Below are 20,541 nucleotides of genomic sequence, written 5' to 3'. Positions count from 1 at the left end.
TTTAAAGTATCAATTTAGAGCCACTTTGAAGATATCAAATGTAACGACCGGGGTGTGAATCTTCTTAAATTGTTCTTCGCCTACAATTCTCGCTTGTTGGGGAGAAGAAATCAAGTCGCACAGTTGGAAAGCGCTATTATTTTGTCCCCGCATGTCAACAAACTTTCGAAAACTTTGCGAAACATTCCCAACTCATGAAATGTTTGATTGGGCGTTATCAATGGACGTTCTGCTTGACTTTGCAAACATTAAACGACTGATATGTCATTATATCAGTAAACTGCAGTAAACTTTACTGTTTGGTTGAGATAACAAGTATGATGATATTTATTAGTGTGCACTAAGACCGTTTTGCTTCTAACCACAATTGAATGCGTGTTTGGTTGCAGACGTATCACTGCAGGGTTCCAACCGCAGTGTCCCCAATGACTAAACGCCCCTAGAATGCAATATATGTTAACATGTCCGAACGTGCTGGGCATGATTTGAATTCCCACTACACTTGTGTGGTAACTTGAGGTAACTGCGGTTTCCATTACAAGCTCCTGAACGATGTTGAAAGGCTTGAAAAACGAGTATCTTCAATTGACGTCAGATGCATCATCTTTTTCCAACTGCGTAGTGGATACTTTTCATTCTTAGAGAATGGCTGGAGAACGAGTAGCAATTGCGGTTAACGTTGGGCAAACACGCGCCGCGACGAAGTTGGTTCTCAATTGCATTCGTCGTATTTGCGCTCGTGATGCAATTGTCTCGCTGGGCACGTGCGAATATATTGGCATTGTGAAAATGTGGCAGTTTTCATTTGTGCTCACCACCCAGGAGAGGACTTTTCATCCAGCTCTTAAATAAAACTCGAAACTTGGCGCGTGTTTAACACGTTGAGGACGGCGTGTACCACCGGTGGTACACAGCTCATTTGAAACGAGACTTATTCATTTTTGACTACGCCACTGGTTAGGTTATATCTTCTCCTCGTTTCACCTATACAATCAGGGCCTTGCATCTTTGTCATCAAATGTGTCACTCAGATTACATATTATAATAAATAGTGACCGACCAAAGTTTCAGTTTTGGCTTCAAATTTGGTTTCGGCCAAAAATTGGCTGAAACTTTTGGCAGAACTGAAACTCAGTGTTCGTGAATTATCGTGCGTCGTTCGGCTAACTCGCGGCTAAGTCGTGGTCGTCACTTGCCATCTCAGTTCGCATATAGTTTCGGTCGGACTCTAAAGATAAAGGCATTCATTACAAAGAAAATAAATAAATGGCGACGCAACTGCAAAAAACAATCGCTTTTTGATACAGCAATGCATAACCACCAGTGGCGCACAGCTGAATTAATTAGACGGAGTTGAAAATGCTCAAACGCCGCCCGATGCGACAGACACCCAAAAACCGCGCCGTCCTCAACGTGTTAAACGAACTCGTATGTAAAACAAACATTTTATGAGATATTTAAGTTAAAATTGACGTAGATACATTAAACGTTTCATTATAGTTCCGGTGTTTGTAATGAAACTTAACCGACTAAGTTATAATGCAATTAACTCGTAAATTTCCCGCCACTTGCTTTTTTTATGCAATTATCCGGCGAATGCGACTGCAAGATGAACAATGAAGAAGCGCAAGGTGAATGCATCGTGCCACCGCAGCCGTGGTAAGTACATAAATTAAATACGTCGATGGTTGCGTTACAAAGTTTAATATCAAAAGCAGCCAGACCACAATTTCCCCGTTTTCATGCGCGAGTAAGAAGAGTATAAACTTTGCTAGCACACACTCGTAAATTGAACATTTCTCTCGAAACTTTATAATTAAGTAAACTAAGAGTGCTCATAAATCAGGTTATGTTTATAATAAAATTCGCGTCCAACTTATTTTCTGCATTTCGTGCGATTACACAACGCTTGTGGTGGTTACCCTTCCGGAGGGTAATTGTATGTACAACATTGCAAGGATTTCGAGTGTGAAATTTGAACAAGTAGGTTGTTGGGCTACATAAGCATGGACAAGAAGTGGTACAAGTAATTTTTTGCATGTCCTAATGTTTGTTAGATGTTAGGGCGAGTTTAGAAGGGCAGGGAAACCTCAACGTCATAAAGCGGACGGGTCGGGTCTATGGAGAAAACTTGTTCTGAAGGTCCAGAGGTCACTCTGGGAAAACAAGACATAACCAAATGCGAATGATGAATTTTTAAAAGTAAAAATGTAACTTGTTACATTTTCTATGCTTTTATATGCTTCTAGCAGGATTAAAAGTTTCGTTATGTGAGTAAGTGTTTTTTGTTGGCATTGTGGCAGAGATACTTCATAGATCAAGCGGATGAGATGAAAGTGGCCTAATTTCAACCAGGTTGAAGCGGTGTGGCAGGAAGAACGTCTTATGTCTATAGCAAACAGCCGGGGCTTGGAAACATTCAGGCCGACTCTCCAGTCCACGCCGCGCCAGCTGAATATACAAAGCGACAATGCACAAAGCGCGCGGTGGAAAGCAAAAAAAGCCGCCGCCGCTGCCGCCGACAAAGGAACTAACGGCACGTGAAGAAATCTCTGATCTGAAATGGCTTTAATTAAACGAATCCAGCGCGCACCGGCGGCCGCCTCAATCAGAAATAAAAGAAACGAAGTTTTCAAATTAATCGCGCTCATTAGCGATACACTTTATTACTCTCGGGATAATTAATGGGAACGCTGCAAATAAATTTATCTCTCAATCTTTCGCATTCTTTCACCAAATAAAAAAATAGAACTCTTATTTATCGATTTTATAGCTACGAAATTATTTCTAAAACTAGAAAGTGTATTGCTAATGATAATGATGATCAAGATGATGTATGAGGGCTGAGATGTTTTGGCCTTTGGAACAAATCGGAGCGCTGACTCTTCGATCCGTTAATGTCGCCGCGAACGCCGCCCATCTATAATAACCGCCCTGTTTACCGCCGACTTTATCTATGTCTTTTACTCCCGCGTGCAGCGCCATCATCATATATTTCACATCGACTGCGAGTGACCGCCGCGGTTGGCTTTTAATAACCAACTTGACTGATCGCCATTATTACCGCATCGTTTCCGGCTTTACTCTTGAACGTCAAGCCATCAAACCGTTCAGTTTTTGTTACATTTTTTCCCCGAAACGCGATAATTCATCAAAGAAATACATAACCTTAATCATAACTAACATAACCTTTAAAAAAACCAACAGAAAAGTAATTTTAATAATAATTTCAAGAATAAAACACTCCCACGGGTCAGTAAGTCGTAATAAATTACAAGTTTTGTTATTAACTTAAATATTACAGCAATTAAACAAAAAAGAGATAAAAAAAGGTGCTAATACTACGCCTCCGGGAGCGTTATTAAAGTGGGGCATTAAGCCCCCAGGAAGGTTTACACACGTATCGGCTCCCGGGCACTATCACCCGGGCGGAATCACGTTGGGATCGCGCGAAATTAAATTTTGCACGCGCCGCCACTCTTTTAGTGCGCCGATTACTATTTTCGACACGTGGGCGCGTCCTTGAAAACAGCTGTCAAATAAATTACTAATTTAATAACTTATTAAAGTTTGCGTCGTCACGTCGCCGACGCGCACTTTACGAAGACGTTTATTTGAACGACATGACGCATTTTTCTTTTGTTTCCTGCCGAAACGGCGACAAGGGAAGACAATTAATGTTGGAAAAAACTTTGTAAAACTCACAATCGTGCTGAAAAAACTTTCCAGATTAAATCCAACAGGTTTCACAATGATTCAACGCAAAAATTTTCGATGTGTGTTGCAGTTGATTTTGTTGTGTTAATATCAAAGTCAGCGCATTAATTAACTAATCAACTGATGGCGGAAATGGAAGCCGGGTGGTGTTCTGGTGCACTATGCAAGCATTCGATACGCGTGAGTGGATGTGTGTGCAAGCGTTAAAATTATTTGCGAAGAGACAACGCCCGGCATCCGGAGGCGCGAGCGCGCGTCCGCGGTTAGATTAAACCGGGGCGATAATGGTGGTTCGTTTATTTTTGTTTTCGGCCCGCCGGCCACGTTTTGGCGATTAATGGCTTCGGGAATCTTTTTTTAATCGCACGCGCGCCGATGATGTGGTGGTCGAGGGCTTTTATCGACATTATCAATGTTGCCCGCAGGCCGCATTTCGTATTACATCGGCATTATTTGCGCTCCCGACGCAATAACGCAAACAAAGAAATTCGATAATACAGTCGCTTGTGTTCTTTTTTTATCTTATTTCAGGCGCAATAAATAAACGACAATAATTTACCGGCTGCCAATGCCTAACAGAATAAAAATAAATTTATCTTTTCAAAGAATTTTTTGAAATTATTTTTAAAATCAGCAATTCAGCAGTGTGCGATAAATAAAAATAATTTACGAGTTAGAAAATGTATCGCGTGTAACAACCCTTCTAACCTTACAATTTACACGTTGTTATCCAAAAATAGATACGTAACTCAGTATTTATGACACCCTGAAGTAGAAAATAATTTTCGTTGCTCTCCTGATGTCATTATCTCGTATCTATCGGTGTCATTATGTAATCTTAAAGTTTGCTCGCCTAATGGCACCATATGTGGTCGGAGCTTAAGTACTACACCACGCTGGCTGAACAAGATGGCGGCTTGCCATCAAGGGATCAGGATAAACTCCTTGACGGGCAATGGCCGACTAAGGTGTACTTAGTGCGTGTAATTACCAACATTAATTAATTAGGTCAGATGGGTGACAAGCACCAGAAGTAACTTGTAACATAATCTAAAATTTTCTTTAAATTTTTTTTATTTGTAAGTTAATACCAATCAACTTTCAATTTCTGCAACGTCAAGCATCGCTCGTTTCCATTTATCGCATCGATGTCCGATGCGTATCTGGATTTTCGATTCCCTGCGCCACATTTTCGTGCGAACTAATTCGGCCGTTACGTGTTTGGCAATTTTTTTCCAACGCAAATGGCATCCGTCGGATGCCCGCAAAAAAATAACACGCTGGCTATCACACGGTGTTATCGCAAACTGTGATCCATACGAAATGACACGCATGTTCGAAGATATCGCACGCTCGCATTTTTCATTTTTTTCTTGCGATTGCCGTCCATTTCGCTGACTGTAGAAATCGCGTCAGCATGGATTTGATATTCCGACATTAAAACAGACTTTACGCGAATATTTAGCGTACGAGTGCGGGGATAAGCGCAGATAAATCCGAAGTGAATTGTTGCATTTTGCATTTCATACAGAAATTGCATTTGTGTTCAATACTCAATCATCTTCTAAGAACTAGAAATGGAAAATGATTGACTTTAATGCTTATAATCTCCTTGGATGAAGTTATAGTTTCAGTAGCCACTAAACGCAATTTGTTTGATTCAAACTTTCGACGTGATGATGTAAAACCCAGACACTTTAAATCTACTCTTTACTATGCTAGCCGCCGGCGCTCGGCAGCGCATACACAAAGCGAGTTTCCAACCGATAAACGATAAGCGGATGAGATAAGAAAACTCCTTTCATGTACGTTTATGTTTTGCAGTTTGCCCACAGCGCGTGTGTTATACGAGACCTCTGATAGGAGTCGAGTGTGTATGTATAATCGCGCCGAGGAAAGCCGAAGGCAACCAACTAAAAAATTGCCATTTTCTAGGACAACCAGCGCAAAAATGCCAACTCGTTCATATTTTCCTAACTTTATTACGTTTCGGAAGATAATGATAAATTGTTTCGCTGAAACGAAATGGATCGCTTTCAAAATGCATCTCAAGAAGCATGATATCGCAGAGAATATTGCGTATTAAGATAAGAAAAGATGAAAAAAGAGGTTTTGAAGATATTAGAGCAAAAAGGTAGTTTAATATTGCTGCAGACATCAAGCAACTACTTTTTAGAAATTTTTTTAAAAGTGAAAATTTAAAATTTTAGTAAAAAGTGCCTCTAATAATTACGATTTTTGATTCTTAGGTCAATTTTGTACCGAATTCGGCAATAAAATTATCAATTTTCTCCTAAAAAACTTAAAACATTGCCAATAAAGCATTCGAGCGTAATTTCGGATGAATTATATTATTTTAACAATGATTAAATGCTTATTTACTTTCATCCCTTATTTAACACCCTTTGAGTTATACTTTAGCAACAAAAATAAGCCTATCTTATTTTTCTTAGTAAAAACTATCTTTATACCAAAATTTATCAAAATAAGTTGAGTAGTTTTTGCGTGAAAGCGTTACAAACAAACAAAAAAACTAAATTTTACATTTATACTACTTTTTATATCACTGTTTTGTATTTTACGTGCATAAAACTTCAATTTTCCCTTCAAAAATCCTATTTTTCCCTTTAATCCTTTTAAAAAACTAAATTTTAACGAGAATAAATTATTAAAATACAATTAATATATGCATGGGTTAAAACTGTAAGCGTGTCAGTTAAACGTTAAGCTCCCAACTAAGAAAAAAACTGCAGGCCAGCATTACCTATTGCGCGACGAATTCAACGATCGCCGCGCCGTGCGAAATACTTGGCCGCGGAAATCTCTTCTTAATTAAAAAAGTTGGAAGTTTTAATGTCGGAAAGCCGCCGAGGTCGAGCGAAGCAAGCGACCAGAGCGAGAGGAAGCCCACCCAAAGCGTGCGTAAAAAGCGTAGCGGCGGATAGATAATAATATATCGGATGTCGGTTCGATTTTCTGCTTTCTTACCGACATCTCGCCTCTTTGTTCTTGCTAATTTCCAACGGGATCAATACAAAAACCGATCCAATTTATTTCTGTGCCGTGCCGTGCGTCGCTAGTTAAAAACTAAATGTATGTCAATATTCAGCGGTAAAGAAATGAAGTTATTCAGCTAGGGAAGCAAATACTTCAGTCTTGACTAGTTATTTAATATAAAGGCAAATTGTGCACCGCACCACGGTCGCAATTCACCGAAACGTGACGGCTATGCTAAGTGAAAGCAACGATTTATTCTCAGCGGGGAGCAAATGTAACAAAGACCGGCGCCGCCACCACAGAATCACCATCATCATGAATCATAGAATTAAATAATTTTTATACGTTTAATAATTCGTAAAATTAAGAAATAAAAATATTAAAAACATGTTTGATTACTTTTTAGTTTAATAGGATGTTAGCGTTGTTCAAATTATAATTGGCGTTTTTATTTTTTACGATACAGTTGTCGTAAATGAAATTTATGCATCCGCGGTCCACTAGGCGCCCGAACAACGAAGGAAACGAATTGGAAAACTTGCCGTCGGGCGTTACCATCTCCGCGGAGCAATAAAAACCAATTGGAGAGAGCGCCAGCAATAAAACGTTTGTTTATAACGTCGGGTTTTGTGTCTTTCTAAAAGATTTAAACACAGGTCGTAACATCGTTACATCGATTTGAATATTAACGATACAAACTCTCAAACAAAGTTAAATTTTAATACATAAAATATAATTTTAACTTTTTTTAGAAAATCAAGTAAATTTTTCTATACAAGATGAAAAATATTCTAAAAATGGGCAATCGAAGTGATGGTGAATGTAAAATTTCTTATTCTACAGTTATTCGTGGCAGAACCGACGACGACGATGCCGGTGATGGCGATTGTGATGGCAAAGTGCACACCGATCTCTGAAACTTTCGATTGGAACGTGCAAAAGAAAGGAATATTTGCAATTTTCCATTCTCTACCACGTTTTCCGGGTGTTCGCAATTTCCGAGTCACATTTTCACTTCGATAGTGCCGGCACCAATGTCAAATAGTTAAATTGCACGACGACTTTCAAATATTTTCCGTAAAACTACCGAAAACAATTTGTATGCTCACTTTTACTTGAAATATTTCTATTTTATGCCGAGAATAAAATAAAGAAAATTTAAAAATTTGAATTTCCGATGCTTTTTGGTCTTAAAATCAGCAAATGAGTTGTTTAATGACATAATAAATCCAAAACCATAAAAATTATAAAAAATTATTCATATTGCATGTAATACCTCTTTTTTTGCAACAGAAGTAAAAATCATGCGTGTACTATACGCAAAAAACACGAATATTCTCCCGTCCTTGATACAATATTGAAATATATAGCTCTTGTCATATTTATCGATAATGTCGAAGATGTCGAATGTCGAGCATTCGGTGCGTGTCATCCCCACCGAGCTGTGTTTGCAACATGTCTTTCTTTCGCGCCGGAAAACTGCGTCGCATCCACTCGACGTGCGCGCATTCGCAAATATCGAACCCTCGCAGCGCGACGCACACAAAGCATCCATCCAGCCGTAATTTCGCCAAAGCGGAACGAGCTCGCGCCACTAAACGCCGATGCGAAAATCTTTTTTATATTAAAAATTGTCTTTCGGCCACACCACGCCGCACCACCGGTGCCTTTTTCTCCCGCATCAGACTCTGAAAGCTGTGATGATAAAACCCAGTCAATTTCCGTTTGGATTATTTTCTCACATCCAATTCGACACGCCAACCGATATTTATCATTGATATGTCATTTGTGCGAAATATTTCAGCGAACAAAAATCGCAAATCTGAATATTTCATGTTTTAATTTTAATACGAAATAATTATTATCGATTTGACCTTGAATTTGTTAAAATTGGGGCCAAACAATGCACGTAAATAATTAATTGATAAACAAATCAATGCTCTAGGGACTGACACAATACATAATACGTTTTTCAACCCCGAAAATGTTTCGTAAATAAAATATCAGCGTGACTTGCGTTTCATAAAAAAAAGCGCCCAGGGAGTTGTTACGGCTTGCGGAAAAATAACAATTCCGAGCGTCAACAATAAACACAAAGAAAACAATAAGCTTTCACTCACCACACGTCGGAAGCACCCGGATGGCGGTCGCCAGTGTCACCATGGCGGATGATTCGAATATCGGCGGCGTCAGCGTCATCTGCAAGAGTGTGAAATATTCACCAGGTAATAAATGTTGCCAACGCATTTGCATTTGGTGGATGCGCCGCGGCGCACCGATTGCAATCATGGCGCGATTGTAAAAATACGATTCGAGGATACACGCGAGCGCGCGCTCCAATTGCAAACTCGATTTGTGCGCTACTCGTCTGCGCTGACGTCTGATCATAAACATGATATCGATGGCCGTTCGGCGTCGCGTTTAATATGCAATCAATTAATACGATGGAATTGATAGAGTCGGGGTGGAATGATGATCGGTGCGGAAGTATTGTGACAAACGCAGAAAAATAAAACGAATATTTGATTTGTTTTTCGACAGCTTCGCAGTGATTAAAGTTAATTTTTCACGGTTTGTTAAACTTTTAAGAGGGGTTAGATTAAGATTAAAATGAGATTAAGTGCATAAAATTATTGTTTTTGGTGAAATAAAAAAAGAAAAATAGAAAAATTAAATTTAAAAAAATCATTTTCAATGTAAAAAAAGGGAAAAATTGCGAATAATTTTTAATTTTAATGGTAAAAAGGAAAATATTTAAGCTCAAGTGTGCAAAAACATATTTTTTACATGTTTTAAGAGCAATTTTAATAAAAACATGCAACATACAAATTTTAACGGTTAAAAATTGCCACCAAATCCTAACCAAATCACTAAATGTCTCCTTTTTTACACTTAATCCACAATTTACTATTTTTACAATGATTTATATTGTTACTACTTATAAATATGACACTCTACTTCACTTTCCTAATTTCTAAGCCACCCCGTGACCTTTCTATCCTCGTTAACTACTTAACAACTCACTTAATGAAATAAGCACAACCTGACTGACAAGCCTCCGCCTCGAAATGTATTGACTGAGTCTTTTTTCCCGCTGAACCGCGCTCCGCTTGCCGCAAGAACACCAAGCAAGGCCATCCACTAAACGTAGATTAGCGCTGTCACACCGGCGCCGAGGGCGCGCCGCCGAGAAATAAGAAGTGGACGCGAGACGCGCACAATGGGAACTGGCTGTGTAATTGGCTTATACGGTCAATTAGTTAAAGGATTCTTAAGTTAAATGGAATGGTAGGAAACTACAACAACAACAACATCACCAGCAAAGTACTGTTTTTGTCGGAACGGCAAATAAACAAAACAAAACATTCACTTCCAAAGACCTCATCAGCAGATAATCTTTTAATCAAATATAGTAAGTAGTATTTTATAGGACACTAGTTTTTGCCCACGACTTCGTCTCTGTAGTGTTTAATAAAAATGTAATTCGTTTTTACTCGCTTGTTCTAGACATAGTATTGGTTAATTCTATCAATAAGATTCGCAATTTTATTTTAAAGAAATTAATTATATAAAGAATTGCTAATAATGCACTTCAGCGCGCTATTTCGGATTCAACTATTTAACTATAACTATGATTGAATCTCAATGCCAACTTTTATCCTCTAGAAAAGGGCTGTTTTCAGGGTTTTCCCGGCAATTATTCGATTTTTTCTGGCTGTAAAAACCATCCTTGGACTTTAACGAACATTTAAAAAAAGAATTGACCAAATTAGTCTAGGCGTTATTGAGTTATGCACTTACCAACATATTTTTCAATTCATTTTTATATTATTAATTAAAAAATGTAAGAAATGCAATAAATAAATATTTTAATTACTAACAAATTTCTAATTTAAATGTAAAGAAAACAATCATATAACATAATTAGTTTTAGTTCAATTAATTTTATCTAAACTATACGTTTTATCCAATTTCACAATTAAATTACAGTCAGTTTTATAATTCCTTCGCCTGAAGAGGAAGGCTTAGCCTTCGAAATGCGCATCGCGACATTAAAGTTATTTGTGAGACGGGGTTTTTAAACTTCCTATTAGTATTAAATTACAAATAAATAAATTTCTCCATTTGTCGAGAAACAAAACAAATAATTAATTAAACGGCCCCGAATGAGATACACCACGACCGAGATGACATTCCCGCGAGACACACTATCAAACAAGCGCCAACCATTTGTTTGCTTCCGGCCGGTGACGTTTTAAAACCGTAAACAATGCGCGGATGCGCCGGGCTGATGAAGCCAAACTAAATGAAAATGCGCGCTGTAACATCACCACCGTCGTCGTCGTTGTTGGCGACGTGTGTGTTGCTCGTGAAAAACGGGCGCGCCGAAGTAACGGTAAATAAACTTTCGCCGCGACACTTGACAAATACACGTCGCTTGATGTAATTAGACGCGCTGCGAGCGGCTGAGAAAGCAAAACCGCACCGCCCCCGAGCGTGTGTGATGGCTTTCAAGCAGAACACAATACTTGTCGTTGGGTGACACCGAGAAACGATGCGGAACACTTTTGCGCGCACGCTGAGGTCACTAATGACAACATCGACGTCGAGGAAGAATCCGCGAGATTTGGCTCCGGGATGAAATTGAGTGCTGCTGTGAGTGTTTAATGGAAAAATAAAGTGAATTTACTTGTTTGCGCACTAAATCGAGCACGCGGCTTTAACTTTTTGCTTTTGTTTGATGAATTAATTGTTATCAAATTAAGATTTGTTACAATTATTTTCGTATTAGTCGAGGGAAACGAGTCGAAAAATGTCTGACATTGTCCCGGATAGAAAAGAAAAAGAGACAAATGACCGAAACCGTTACATTTCCGTTCGTATTACGCATTACGCATTCGCATTTCTATCCGCGGAAGCATCCGCGTAAAAAAGCGAAATTCTTCCGCGTCACAACGCGTGCGTTTATTTATTTATATATTTTTTGTATGCGCGCGCTGCCTTCGTATTCTTTAATTACGACGAGATTCATAAATCAAACCCGGAACGAACACAAATAGAAAGTCGGTCTCGGGACGAACGCGCGCCGCCGTTGTTGTTTGTTGATCTCGGCCCGAGGTTTTCCTGTTGCTACAAATGCCCTTGCGTGTTGCGCATTTTTTCATCATCAAATATATCCCCGGCCGGCAGTTGAAGGCAACATAAGTCGCCGGAACGTCGTTTCGTTTTTCGCCATTTGTTCGCCGGTCGCTCAACCGCTTCGGAGGGCGCGCTCTCTTTGGGAGGATTTTGATGATTGTGATTTATCTTACTTTGGAATTCTCATTTCACACGCCGATGAGAAATCGGACACTGTGTGTCATCATGATTTGCCACCGAGAGGAACTACTTTCTAATGGTAATTTAATCATTTTATAAAATGGGATATCTTTTAAGTGCCAGCGGTAAACATTCATCATAAATTTTTTATGTTCGACACATAAACCGCAACTCAAACACAAATATTTTAAAATTACTCATTTTCTATTTATGTGTCCTTAGGTAGAGATAAAATATTATATTATTCATATCTTTTATTTTGAAGATATGAAAATGCAAATGATTCACTTAAGCACCAATTCGATAATAATTTTTTAATTACTCGTATAATAATGATTAAGTCTATAAAACAATTTTCATCCCTCAATCAAAACTCCCTAAGTTATAATTTATGAATTTTAGATACAAAAAGTGATATTTTAATCACGGGTGTGACTAAAGTACTTTAGTCACATCCGTGATTAAAGTACTTTAGTCACGGGGTGAAAAAAAAACATATTTGAGTAGAAAAACAAATTTTTGTAATTTTTTGTAATTACGCGATATTACAATATTCCCTACAATATATAAAACATATTCCTAATCCTTGTAAAATTGTCATTTATCCAAAAAGTAATACAAACTCGCTATTTTTCCAAAACTCATTCTAATTGCGCCAACACACTCAAATCGCGCACATTTCCGCCCTGAAGTGGTAAATTAACGACGGGGCGCCGCCGTTAATCCGCAATTAAACGCTGATTAAATGTGTATATAACGTCATTACGCACAACTACCTTGACTTTTATTATTATTGCCGTTATTACGTGCGTACCAATGGTGTTAGGCGCGCTTGAGAACCGGCCCCGAAATTAATCGGAAGCTAAGCGGATCCGCTTTTTTCCCCATAGCGCGCAGCACGAAAGTGCCCGGCGTAAATACAGGTATATTATACACATAAAAGTGAGCGTAATTAATGCGCCCGACTAATTTATTTCAACCCGTAGAAATTACCTTGCGGCGAAAACTTGAAATATTTTCCACGCGAACGCAACAAGTGAACACATTTATTAATTAAATTCTTTTTAACTCTGCCAACATTGACCTAATTCCAAAACGGTGTGGTAATCTGGCAAATCACGTGTCGGGCGCATGCGTGAAATGGAAAGTTTCAACAGCGCGAGTTCGCGAAATATGTAATTAATACTCGCCTAAAGTCCCAACTTCCGAAACGACTTCTTACTTGCCGGTGATGACGGCGGAAACTTTGTCTTTCATCGACGCGCCGAACAGGCAGCCTTTCATATTCATATCCGAGTAATTCCTCAAAGAAGTATGCGCTTTATTTGACGTTTTATTAATGCTTCTTCTTATCAACTCGCAATTGTTTATACTCGCGAATTGTCGCTTCTTTCGTGCGCCGGCTTTGATCCTTTGAATGTAATAAAGTAATAATGCGCGTCGAACAAAAGCGATAGCAAAGCGGAAACCAGAAGTTTGGCAATATATAATTCCTGTCTATGCAAATTCTCTACTCGAAGAACTCGAAAGTATTAAACGTGTAGACCTGTAGACGTTTGGAGATCTTGACGGAAACTTTTATTCTAAGCGTCGAATAAAACAGTTCTGACAGGCGCAGACAGCGCTGGATTTGATTTAATGCGGCTTGATAGTGAATTAATTTTAACTTTATTACAATATTTTGATTGGTTACACGAGTTTTTTAGTTGGATGTGAACAGAAATGCGTTTTATTTCATCACTGAATCGTGTCGAAATGAAATTGTTCAAACGCATAACAAAAAAACGAATGAAAAGTTTTTTGCACTTCAATTTAAAACTCAATTTCAATTTTCACATATTGAGCGTTTTATTTTTTGTTCACAATGACTCTACTCGAATAATAAATTGTATTACGTTGACTGTGAGTAAAATACACTTCTGTAATCATAATATGTGCTATTGTACAATAAGCACCGTGTGAATTGTAATGTCCGCTCAAAATTTCGAACGGCGTCGAATTAATCCTAATTAAGAGGCTCTTAAATAATGAATAGAAATGTTCAAAGCGACACAATGACACCCGACATGAAACTCGCGAGTGTAGTTTAAATTGCTAATTGGATCAAACATGACACCCAAAGTTGCCGGTGGCGCGCTGAGGGAGCTTTGCAGCGAATGTCACAATTGCAGGTTGCAGTCACGCGAACCAAGGGCACAGGTCCTTGCTAATCGCCCGGCCATCGTAAAACGAATAGTTCCAGCGCTGGGAAACAAAAAGATCGCTGGCGGGGAAATTTCTAAACTCACATTTTATATATAGTAATCCGATTGTAAACTTTTGGATAATGAGATTGCCAACTGCTAATGAACCAAATCCAACTGGGAGGAATACTATTTTCTCTAGGTTTAATTATTTTGGAGTTTTATTTAATCAAATAACTAATAAAAATGTAAAAAATGCAATTGTTTAATGAAATACACTATTGGGTACTTTAATTTTTCACTTTTTGTTTAAAATTGTAGAAAAACGATTAAAAAACGATTAAAAAACATCAAAAAAACAGAAAATTAAATAAAAAAGCAAAATAATCAGTGATAATGTCGTGTAATGTAATATAATCAATAATTTGGCGTAATTTCTTTAGAATAAATTTTATTTTCACGTATTTAGTCTACTGTAGAGCGAGTTTTCCTCTTTGTTAACTCAACATTGACGTCACAAACACTTTTTCAGCAAATTTCAAACAAAAATGTAATTTTTTGCCCGTTTTACAAACAAATTACTCAATTTCTGTTGTTAATAATAATTTTTCTATTATTCCAAGATAATTTTCCGAAAAAATCAATAATTTTAATCCTCAAAAACCAATATTCCCTAATTTTCTAGATTAATTTATTGTATTATTTACATTCTCAGTTTAATATTGTACCCAGGTGATGTGGGTAGCCGCCGTTGAATGTTTGCGTCATTAAAGCGTCTAATCAACGCAACGTCGCCATGAGGGTCTCGTTAAGACACAAACGACGCCATCTTAAAGAGATCATGCAAGCGTCGCGACCGCGCCGCACATGTGCGCCGCGCGTTCGTCGAACCGCCGACCACATCTTAGCGATGATTTACGACGATGCTAACACGCGCCGCCGGCACTAATTAAACGCAAAGAAACAGATATCATAATGAAGACGAAGACGCTCAAATATTGACGATGGTTGCATATCAACACGGCGTATAACTTCAACATGGTTTATTTATGCAGTAATTTCGATTTTAATTTTAAACTCCGACGGGTGCAAAACAAAAGCGTCCACGACCAGTGTACACACTGCACACAGCAAGTCATAAATAATATAAAAGGGTTGGTGAGCGCCGTCTGGTCGAAACCTTTGAGTCCTCCTCTGGAATATTAAAAATTCTGTGGCGAAATTGCGCGTTACACTTAAATTTAATAATAATTCGGAGAGCGCTGGAGAAATTACGCTGGGGCCGAAGTGCACAAGCATAAATTAATAACGCAAGCAAAAACAACCCCTTTATAAAAGAATCTACTACTAACTCAAAAAGTTAAAAAAAAAAAAATAAAAAAAAATAGATTTTTAATGCAACAAACGCGATGTTACATTTAAGCAGCTTTTGTAATATATGAAATAATTGTCTAGGGATGAGAATGATTCTCTGGTAGAAGGTTTGCGAAAAAATCGTTTTCCCTGTGACTTCCGTTTCGCTGTTTTTCCGCCCGTCCGCCCCATTGTTGTTAAAATTGACTGCTTCGGGCACAGCGCACCCGCCCTGGTTTTGTTCGCAGATGTATCTCCGTCGCCCGAACGTGTCCCTAAATGTTATTACATAATAAACGTGCGCGCGGCGGGCGGCGGATCGTGGGTGGCGGTGGAGTAGCAACCCAGTATAAACCTGCCGCACACAATCACAGTCGGAGCGCTTAGTTACAATTCAGTGCGCGAATATTTCGACGATTCGCCGCGCTAAAAATAGACGCTACACAGCACAGTGTGATTTATAATGTGTCGATAAGAAGTACTCGTGTTTAAAACGGGTTGACATTATATTTTTCCAATTATTCGTCGGATGTTGGCGGTATTGTATTTCGGTTTTCATTGGATTAGCGAAACTAGTAATTTTCCACCATTCACAATTCGTGTCACGGCTTTGATCTGATGCAGATTGGACGCAATGTGTTGCTGTTTTTTACGCGCGCACGTCTGTCAACTCCATCGCGAATATTAGCGCAAACAAAACGCGACTGCGTGCCCACATTCAAAGTCACTCGGCTGTCAGCACCAGTGTACCAGTGCCGCTCGCAAGCTGCCAGTAACGCGGAACAATAAAACGCAGCGCTCGTTCATGCTGGACACACACACAACGTGTTTGTCAATGTTTGATATTCGATAGAGTAGATATTTTACATTATTTTGGTATTTTGATGAGTGAAAATTGAGAATAACAAGAAAAATTGTATGTTCGATAATTATACTACTAGTCAAAGCATTGGCCTGAACACATATAGCAATATTTCAATATTTAGTAGTTGGTAAAAAAAATTCAAATTAACATTAGAAAACGCATGTTCGGCACATATACTGCAACTCAAAGCATTGTCCTGGGCAAATACAACGCTTTTGCCAATGTTTTTCAATTAATATTAACAAAAATTGAAATAAACTATAAAATTAGTATGTTCGGAATATATACTGCGAGTCAAAGCATGGATTTATGCAATTTTCTATCTTTAAACATAAATAATTCCAAAGATTTACCTTTTATCATGTTTTTTACGAGGGCAAAACCTACACACACTCACGCACTATACATTTTGTAGTGGTTTTATTGCCCTGAACATTTCCTCGTTAATTGACAATTAAAAGCAAACGTAAACTTAAGCGCTGGTTGCAAAATACAAATCGCTTGGCTGCTACGTGTCGAGCTTGGCGAAAAGCTCTTCGCCTCAACGTCGATGCGTTAAAGAATCCTAAAAGTGCTTAAAAGTCTCATCCCCTAAATATATATTCGGAGCTAAGCGCTCAAAGAATACTTAGGAGTCGGCGAGTGGCCGCACCAATTACTTTCTTATAGTTGTTAAAGTAGGCGAAACGACTGGAAAACTTTGCGCCATGCGAACAGAGTCGTGTTAACAATGCGCACGATTACACGAAATTGCCTCTTGGGAGAACCATCAAAACGATCTTAACCTCAAATAAAATTATACATGGAAGAAGATTTTATATCAATTTTTTTGCTAAAAAAATCATCAGAAGTTCTACAGAATTAAAGAAAGAAGCAATTTTGAAAATGATACTACTTCAACTTGATTAAACTCACAATTTTACTGATAAATGAACCGTGATAAACGGAAAGATATCGCAGAGGGAAAAAATATATAATTAAAAAGCATAAAAAGACACCTTTTCTCTCATACCGCGCCTGTGTTTTATTTTTTACCTGATTAAACCGAACAAAAGTAAAGCGGGATCGCACGCCAATCTTTAGCCTAATGAAGACCGCCCGTTAATTGTAATCGCAACGGCGTGAGCCGCTTAATTAACGTGATATAAATTAGAGCACAAGATTGCGAGAATGTCTATCAGCGTGGAATTTTTAATCCGGCAGATGGGGGAGTGTAGCCAATCTTGAAAGAGCGCAACTCTTTCAACGTCTGTTTTATTATTTAGCTAATCAGCAATAAATTACAATCTGCGAACGAAGGCGTAAGGCGAGCTGGGATATTCAACGAATTTCGAAATTAGCCCGCTTTGTAACACACAAGGTCGGAATTTCGAACATTCGCCACGCTCGCATGTCGCAATTAATAATTAATTGCATCAGAAAGCTACTTCACTCATGGATACACACATAATTCGATAAGTAAAATGGTAAAATGGTAACAACACCTTTGGTTATTAACTTGCCGAAATTCGATTTGTGAGCGATGATATTAAAGGGTGTAATATTGCTTTCATTTCGTTGTTCGAGCGCAATAATGCCGAAACGATAATAACACTCTATACGCCGTGACCGGAATTCAGGACGCATTCTTATTAAAATATAGAAATGCGCGGATGTAAGCAAGTCAGTCAGATTGGTTGGAATGAATGGAATTTTTAGTTTATTGATAGACGCCGCCTGTAAACGATTTACTTATTTATTGAAAACGCGTAGAATTCGTGTATATTTACGGAATCTTGTTCAGAATGCAAATAAATTCAATCGAAGAATTTAAAAACTTACATTTTGGAGACGATTTATTAAATTCTGTTGTTAGCCCATCTCTGCAACACAAAACAGAAACAAATTAAAATCAGTAAAACTTATTTACGGCGCAATTAAAAAGTATACTCGCATGCGCGTGATATGATTTCACTTTCCGGCTGCTAAATTTCGCGCATCAGCTGGCGGCGGCAGGTTTAAGTGCGGCATTTACGTTAAAAAGTTTTACAAATAAAATATTTAGCGTTCAACGCGTCCGGTTTATTCGGACACATTCAGTTAACGCAGCTGACGCAGATGAGTAATAATAATTTCATTCAATCACTGCCCAAAAAGTTAAAAACAACAAATATAAATAAATAATACAATATTTATGCGTGGGCAGAGGGAATTAAATTAAACTCGAATTAAATTTAACGCTGAAAGTGTTTTCAGTCAAAATATTAATAATAAAACACAAATATTCATTAAAACTGAAAGTTAATTTTGATTATTAATAAATCAAAAATTTTATGAATTAATAAGAAAAATTATTGAATTTGATTTTCAGCCAAATATAAGCTGATAATGAATACAAAATACAAAATTAAATTGAATTGACATGTGAAGGCGCCGGGCATCACGTTATACAATCAGAGTTCCGAGTCTATTTTCAATCCGACATGAATAGTTAGTTATAAATCCAAATCTACATCTGATTAATCAGATGAGGCCGTGACATTTATGAAGCAGATGGATATCGATGTTGATGAGAAAGCCCCGATTCAATTAAAAGTTAAACAATATTCAATTAGCAGCGCTCCTCGCGCCCGTCATGCATGCGCCTGCGTTTATTGTAAACAGCAAATGGTACATAAACATTGGCGCCGTCACATTAACGCTGATTGCCTATCGGCGAAGGGCGCGGGTTGGTGGGACAAACCACGTTCGGATTGGGATTGATGGAATCGGGAAGCGCGACGAGGAGAATATCGACGCGCGGATCGGATGTGCGTGCATCCGAATTGTTTTTGCTGCGGATTAGCGGGAAACGGGTGCGCGCGGATGTGTCCCGAACGCAATTCGTTGCACAAACACGCCACGCGGCAAAATACCTATTACCCGTTATTACCGCTCATTTGCAAGTCGTGCGCGGCCTCGTTGAATGTTTGCTGAAATTTCGAACACGTTTCGGGTGCATTTTTGCGCATCAATTCATCAAAAACGAAAATACAGCGGTGTGTTTTAATAGAGAATTATTGTGTATATTTGGTTGCCTATGTAGTCATAATATGAGGTTGGACCTTTGTGATCAAACATTTAATAAAAATCAACATTTCTATAAAATTTAATTCATTGAGTAATAAATTAACAAGTTAAACGTTTTTCGCGTGAATTTTGCACATTAACTCATCAAAACCAAATATGCAGTGCATTTTCTAATAGAAAACTATTGTGTATATTTGGTTGTCTACATAGCACACAATGCAGCAATTCATTGAACATTAATTAAACTTGTTTCCGGGAAATTTTTGCAAAACATTTTTTCAAAATTTAAAATAAACGAGAATTCAAACAGAAAATTATTGTGTATGTTTGGTTGCCTATCTAATCACAATGACAGTTCATTGCCAATGATTGAAACTTGCGATCAAACATAGCACACACCTCAACAATCCATTGAAATGTAATTCATTGAACAACAAAGACGATAATAACAATAATGTCAACCTATTACTTTCCGGGAATTGCAGTCAAAGGAGTGCACCATATCCATTGTATATGGATTCACAAACGACCCTATATTGTTAGTCAAAGCTGAATAGCAGAGGAGACAACAGCAAGCGACTACGACTACACCAATGTCATAATCATAAACATTACAACCAGGCCATTGCTGCCGGCGGCCCAAAACGGTAGAGTTAAGCTTTCTTAGGTCAATTCAACGTCGATGCATCACTCGCGCCCAGCATAAACCTCAGTCTAGTGTGTTGACGTGGCAATGCCGAGGTGTTTGCGCATGTTCACATTCAGTCGTGCGCCGAATTCGAGATCGGCTGAATTGCACAGGAATTACGTCGCGGACGCTTTGGCAATGCGTGCGGGTGTGTGGAGATGGGGATGTCGAGAAAACGGACGTGTCTGAAGACACAATTCGTGCGTCGCATGAATGCATATGAATTTCAACGACGTCGAATATTACATAGCACAATCGACAGAAGGGAAGGTGTAGACCTTCTGAAATTTTTTATTTTTTTATTTTTTTCACAAAATTTTCAACTTGTTTTTGTTTAAACGCAACAAAATATTATTTAATCGTATTTATAT

General features: G+C 38.2%; 1 protein-coding gene across 3 annotated transcripts in view; it reads right to left on the bottom strand.

The window, feature by feature from the left end:
- Window positions 1-20,541, bottom strand: part of LOC135799450 (5-hydroxytryptamine receptor-like) — a 98,526-nt gene that overhangs the window by 18,762 nt on the left and 59,223 nt on the right. For all 3 annotated transcript variants that reach the window (XM_065312566.1, XM_065312565.1, XM_065312567.1), the window contains 2 exons: window positions 18,256-18,296; window positions 8,835-8,913 (listed from right to left, as the gene is read on the bottom strand). The gene's annotated coding sequence lies outside the window, so the exon portion shown is untranslated. The remainder of the gene's footprint in view (window positions 1-8,834; window positions 8,914-18,255; window positions 18,297-20,541) is intronic.

The sequence above is a fragment of the Atheta coriaria genome, unplaced genomic scaffold (genome assembly GCF_025399875.1).
Source record: "Atheta coriaria isolate IRGN ID8LTWV9N9 unplaced genomic scaffold, Caltech_Dcor_3.1 hic_scaffold_9_pilon, whole genome shotgun sequence".
In the NCBI taxonomy this organism is placed as follows: Eukaryota; Metazoa; Arthropoda; class Insecta; order Coleoptera; family Staphylinidae; genus Dalotia; species Dalotia coriaria.
Note: the sequence above shows the minus strand (reverse complement) of the source record. Positions and strands in the feature narration are given on the sequence as shown.